This window comes from Cetorhinus maximus, chromosome 7 (genome assembly GCF_964194155.1).
Source record: "Cetorhinus maximus chromosome 7, sCetMax3.hap1.1, whole genome shotgun sequence".
Lineage (NCBI taxonomy): Eukaryota > Metazoa > Chordata > Chondrichthyes > Lamniformes > Cetorhinidae > Cetorhinus > Cetorhinus maximus.
Genome location: NC_135885.1, coordinates 118,940,101 through 118,946,878, shown reverse-complemented (window position 1 = coordinate 118,946,878; position 6,778 = coordinate 118,940,101). Strand labels below are relative to the sequence as shown.

The 6,778-nt window shown below is 45.5% G+C and overlaps 1 non-coding gene across 1 annotated transcript; it reads right to left on the bottom strand.

The window, feature by feature from the left end:
• Nucleotides 1-233: 233 nt before the first annotated feature.
• On the bottom strand, nt 234-346 carry LOC144683129 (U5 spliceosomal RNA). Its single transcript, XR_013577178.1, has one exon. It is a non-coding gene; the product is annotated as a U5 spliceosomal RNA (small nuclear RNA).
• Nucleotides 347-6,778: the final 6,432 nt, after the last annotated feature.

Genomic DNA, 6,778 nt, shown 5'->3' with positions numbered 1-6,778 from the left:
ACAGCACCCCAGTCCTCGCGGTGCCTACCGAGCACAGAAGGCCTCAATGGTGCCGCAGACACCACGTGCTCCCTCAACAGGGACACCCGGCCGTGAATGTAGCCATGGAAGAGGGGCAGACAGTTGGGTCGGACGACCCCCCTCGATCGCCCGCTGCCTGGACCTATTAATGGCCAACTTGGCCAGGCCCAGGAGGAGGTCCTCCTCTCTCCCGGCCCCCCTCTGCACTGGGTGTCCCGCTAAAGCAGGGTCACAAAAAATTAATTTAAACTCTGAGTGCTCCTCTCCACGGAAATCTTTAGTAGAAGGCCAAAGATTTATACGATCTGAAGAGAAACCAGAGAAGATATTGTTGCACAGCCTGGGCACGGGTGTTAAATGCTTGTACATAATGCACACTATTTTCAATAAATTCCCTTCCTTTGGCTCCTTGTTCTAATGAGCAGTGTTCTTGTCACTCAGATGTGAAACCTTTCTGCACAGGATAAAGGCAGGTGTCTCAGTCCAGGGCCTCTTCTCTGTGCTTTGTGCAGCTTTCAGAGCAAAGGGATGACCTGGCCTCACACTCCCTGGACACATTACTGAAGCTTGCACCTCCATGGTGCTTGTCATTGCCATCTCCTCACTGAGTGTCATCATCCTCCACAAGTCTTGCAGCTATGAGGGCCTCCTGAGCGAGCCTGCCTCATCTGGCCAATGCGAAGACCACCTCACCCTCATCACTGTTGACATCCTCCTCATCAGAAGAGACCTCTATCTCCTGCTTCTCCTCCTCAGCCAGCTCCTCTCCCCATTGCCGCACCAGGTTGTAAAGGGCGCAGCAGGCGATGATGCGTGACACCTTCTTTGGACTTTATTACAGGGCTCCACCAGTCCAGGCACCGACACCTCATTTTCAGCATCCTGATGGGCTGTTCCACCAACTTGTGAGTTGCAGCATGAGCCTCATTATACCATTGCTTTGCTGCAGTCTGAGCCCGCAGCATGGGTGTCATCAGCCACGTCCTCTGCAGGGAGCCCTTGTCCCCGAGAAGCCATCCCTGCAGCCTCTCTAGACCCTGGAAGACTTCAGGGATCTGTGACCAACTGAGTCATGTACACTCCTTGGAAACCATACGCAGGCCTGCAGGAAGCATCTCTGGTGGTCGCACACCAGATGCACATTCAGCGAATGGAACCCCTTGTGGTTGACATAGTTGACCGCGTGTTACGATGGAGATTTGAGCACCACTTGAGTGCAGTCGATGGCACCCTGCACCTGTGGGAAACCCAAGGTCTGGGCAAATCCAATCGCTCTTGCACCCTGTCTCACCTGGTCCTAAGCAAAGTGCACAATGTTGTGTGCCCTTGTGAAGATGGCATCCATGACCTCATGGATGCATTTGTGGATGGAGGCTTGTGATATCCCACAGAGGTCACCTGTGGGGCCCTGAAAGGAGCCACTGGTGTAGAAATTGAGCACCATTGTCACTTTCATGGTCACTGGCAGTGGATGCCCTCCATGTTCCCATGGTGCCAAATCCTGCAATAGCTGGCAGATGTGGCCGACCAGTTCCCTAGACATGTGCAGTCTTCGGCAACACTGGTTCTTGGTCATCTGCAGGAAAGAAAGGCAGCATTTATAGACCTTGGGTGTTACTAGGTGCTGACCAGCGACTGCTCACTGTGGCTCTTCGGCGGCGTGTGCGGGACCCCCAGACACCCCTTATTCCAAAGGGTGCTACTCCTCGCTCTGCGCAGCCAGGCACCTCGGTCACTCTCTTCTCCATCTGTACGGCACAAGGCATACAGCTAGTTCACCAGGCTCAATGATCCTGATGTACTCCTGCTGCAGAATGAAAGAGAGAACACGTGAGTTTGCATGAGTGTATTAAGAACCTCTCTTGGTTAACTCTGAAGGCAACTTAATGCATTCTGGAGAGTGCTGAACACTACTTGGATGGCCAGAGATTAATGCACTGCATGGCTGCTCAAAACCACACTCTCCTCCACCCCACTTCATCTGACCAATTGGTAGCAGCTTTGTCCATTGAACTGCATGCTGTGCTCTCAGCTCAGGTACAGGCATTCTCCTTGAACCATAGGGGAGACTGGTCCAAACCGGGATGATGATATTGCAAGGGGCTGTGAGCGCCTTCACCAGTGACTGCCCCATGGTCAGCTTTAGCATGGAGTTTATATAACGTGTCCAGTCATTCAACTGTTGCAATCCACTAAAATTCTCATTAGTTTGCAGTCTGTGTCTGAGGGATGAAAAGCTCTGGAGCATTTGGTGGCACTTTGATGCCTGTCTGTTGCTTCAGTGGGCAGATAACCTAGAGGTCCGGCTCCAATGATATCAGTGTGGCTCCGCCTGAACTGTTTCAGTTGCAGAGAAATAGCCACTTTATACAAAGTGTCCCTAATGTGTGACTGCTTCCATCGCCCACCCCTCCCCTCACCCCGCATGTGGATGTGCACTACCATCAACCGCAGGGCAGCCTTTGCCCCCCTCCCCGCAACGCGCCTCAACCTTGAAGTCCAACGGGCGTTCCTCGGAAGTGCTCCGTAACATTACTGTACACTCACATCCGAGTTCCATCAAAGTGCAGCCTGCCAAGTGAACGCCTTTTATTTGCTGTTGTGAAACAAGTCGTTGTGCAATCACGCTGACATGGGCAGACAATCAAGCGGGGTAGGGGGGTGGGTCCGACGGGCTAGCTTTATAGTGATATTCTGATGCATTACAATGAGGTTCCCAACGCCTGATGGCGGGGAAACGTGGTCCGCCATCGATGGGCTGAGCAGACGATAGCAAACTGGTTTCACGAATCGTGAAACCGATTTTTGGCCTTCTCGCCATATTGTCAGCTCACCCCCACCGACACACACCCGGCGCCAGCGGGCACAGACAATTCCACCCGGAAGCAAACTACTTGTACATTTCATCAGCCATTTCCTTATTATCTACTATTAACGCCCCATTCTCACTCTCTAGAGGACCAACACACTTTACTTACTCTTTTCCTGTTTAAATATCTATAGAAACTCTTGCTATCCATTTTTACATTTCTTGCTAGTTTCCTCTCATACTCTAATTTCTTTCTCCTGATTAACCTTTTAGTCATTCTCTGCTGTTCTTTATGTTCTGCCCAATCATCTGACCTGCCACTCATCTTTATGTAGTTACATACTTTTTCTTTAAGTTTAATGCTTTCCCTAACTGCATTAGCTAACCACAGATGGTGGGTCCTCCCTTTAGAGTTTTTCTTTATAGTAGGAATATACTTATTCTGAGTGTTCTGAAATATGCCCTTAAATGTCTGCCACTGCTTTTCTATTGATCTATCCCCTAGCCTAGTATCCCAGTTCACTTCAGTTAGCTCAGCTTTTATGCCCACATAATTGTCCTCATTTAAATTTAAAATGCTAGTCTTGGACCCACTCTTCTCCCTTTCAAACTGGATGCAAAATTCATTCATATTGTGGTTTCTGCTACACAATTCCAAATCTAATATAACCTGCTCTGGTTGGTTCCAGAAAGTTTCTTAGAGCAGCACAATCTCAAAAGCATTCTATGAACTCCTGATCCATGTTACTACTGCCAATCTGATTTTCCAGTTTATATGTAGATTATAACCACCCATGATTACTGCCGTCCATTTATCTTCTTGAAGGTTATACACTCCTCAATATTCAAGACCCAGTTCTTATCATCTTGAAGCCAGGTATCTGTAATGGCTATCAGATCATGTATATTTACTTGAATATGTGCTATCAATTTGTCTACTTTAATATGAATGCTACGCACATTCAGATACAAAGCCTTTAGTTTTGTCTTTTTTGTTATCTTTGTGAAATCTAGCCTTGATTCTTCGGTCATTCTTAGATTTTTTTCTCTCTGTCTCTACTGGTCATTCTTCAACTCCCATTTCCCATATTACTATTTCCCTCTCTTACCTTGCCTCTATTCTTTGATATACCACATCTTTCCACATTTGACCCATTGCCCCCACTATTTAGTTTAAAACGCTCTCTACTTCCCTAGTTATACAGTCCGCAAGAACACTGGTCCCAGCCCGGTTCAGGTATAAACCGTCCCAATGGTACAGCCCCCACTTTCCCCATTACTGATGCCAATGCCCCACAAACCGGAATCCACTTCTCCCATACCAGCCTTTGAGACATGCTTTCATCTCTCTAATTTTATGTACCCTATGCCAATTTGCATGTGGTTCGGGTAATAACCCAGAGATGATAACCTTTGACGTTCTGCTTTTCAATTCAGTACTACCAATGACAATTGGTGCTTATATGGACTACAAAAACTGGATCCTCCCCATCCCGCTGCAAGTTCCTCTCCAGCCCTGAGCAGATGTCCTGAACCCTGACACTGGGCAGGCAACACAGTCATCTGGACTCTCGCTCTTTGTCTCAGAGAACAGTGTCAATCCCCCTCATTATACTGTCCCCTACGTTTCTTTTGGCTCCCCCCACTTGAATGGTTTCCTGTACCACGGTGCCATGGTCAGTTTGCTCATCCACCCAGCAGCCCCTGCTCTCATCCAAACAAGCTGCGAGAACCTCAGACCTGTTGGACAATTGCAGAGTCTCACACTCCTGCATTCCTGCCCTCTGGGTCCCCTTACCTGCCGTACACATAGTCACACCTCCCTGTCGCTGACCACTGACCAAATTAAAAGTCCATATCCTAAGTGGTGTGACTGCCTCCTGGTACATAGCATTCAGGTAACATTCCCCCTCCCTGATGTGTCGCAGAGTCTGCAGCTCAGCCTCCAGCTCAATGACTCTGAGGCAAAGTTATTCTAGCCGCAAATACTTACTGCAGACATGTTTGCCCCAGATCACAATGTTATTCAGAAGCTCCCAAATGATGCAGCCTTTACACATCACTTGTCCTGTCATCCTTAATGTGTTTTAAATAATTAATTATATTAATCATTTATTTGTGTTGCTTTTTATATATTTTATTAACTTTAACACCAATTTATGTACTATTTTAAACCTTCGGGATCGAGTAGAACTTACCCAATTACCAAATAATCACCAAACAGCTAGCTCCTTTCCCTGTAGTAGAGCAAAAACCAATTCCTACAGGATGAGAAAGATAGAAAAAGGAAACAAACACCTCCTTCCTCGAATTCCCCTCTCACCAAACTCCAATCTTCACTCAATTTCCTCATTTGCACTCTATTTTTCTTGGCTATACTAAAGAACCCTGAATTTATAGTAAACTGAACTGGGGCTACAGAAACCAGATTCATCCAGTTAGCTAATTAACTACTCAGCTTCGAGAGTTGAGAGTGAGTTTACCCTGTCTAAACTGCAAGAAAGAAAGAACTTAGCCTGCTTACACAGTACTTTCCAGTTACTGCTAATTAAAGACTAGATTTGATTTTAAGAGCAAAATCTAAGAACAAAATTAACACTTAAAACTCCCCCTCTCAGCAAACTCCAAGTCTTTACTCAGTCACCTCAGCTGCATTGCGTTTGTCCCCATTATCAGCAACAAAGCACACTTATGTGGAACCTCTCACTCAGGTCGTGATAGTCCTGATGGAGTAGCCTTCCTAAAGTCCCCTTTATACAACAAATCAATAACAACCCCGTAAGTGGTATGGCCAGCTCTTCAATATACCTGGCCAGTCCACACAGTTTTTTATGTTTCTGTCCTTTCAGCTAGCTCATGCACTGTTTCACCAAGAGCCCCTGTGTCTGTTCTCTTACTATTGAACAGGAAATGAACTTTTTGACCTGTGCCTGTTCTGACCACGGGCTGAAATTTCATTTCCAAGCAATTAGCTTCCATTTCCTTATCAACTGAGCCAGAAGCTGATTTCTCAGAAGTCTGATGTTACCATCAGGAAATCCAATTAACCACTCTCCCTCCCCAAACCCCTGAGATGTGGGTTTCTGCTTCAGTTAAGGACAGTCTCAAAAAAAAAATACAGACTTTAAAACCATTTCACCACAGCATGTACAAAATAACAGTTGGCTATTCTTAGGTATGAATGTTACTAATCAATTGCCAAGAAACAATATGGTGAGAGCTACAATGTATGGCATAAAAAGACAAAAAATACTTTTATGTCAAAGTTTATTTTTATCACACATTTAACAGATTAGTATTATTGACTGTTATGTTCTTCAAAAGAAATATGAGGCTTTTGGATTTGACTCATTATCCATCAAATGAGTAGGTTCAGATGTTCTTGTGAGAAGTAATTGGAAAAGAATCAATGAAATAAACCACAAAGATCCTGGTGATACTTTTTGCATCACAAATAATCTCCCTGATCAATAAATGACATTTCTTCCTTTTATGGCACATTGTATAATTTAAGAAGGGGACATTTCATTCTATATGTGTTCTTTAACGCACAGAACACCAGGAAGCTAATAATCAAACAAAATGTTGGAACCATTTGTTCTTGCTGCTCGTAGTGCCATGGGAAGCAGAGTGTGACCTGCTACCTTTACCAAGACAGCTGTGCCTCAACTTGTATAATTAGACTTGATGAACTGATTTATAGTAAAGACATCACCCAGAGGAATTTGAAAGGTGTTCACAGCATGGAAGGCAAATGATGTTGCCACCTTCACAGCTACTGGCAAAGAGCTGCTTACTGATGTCTCATTTTCTGACTCTGTTTGCAGTTAGTGTCACAGACCTTGCTAATGAACATTCTAATACACCTGAAATTCAGATTTGGGTTTCGAGCATTGAAGATTCAGGTCTTCTAAAGTTAGCTGTAATTTATTACGTTCATGCACTGAA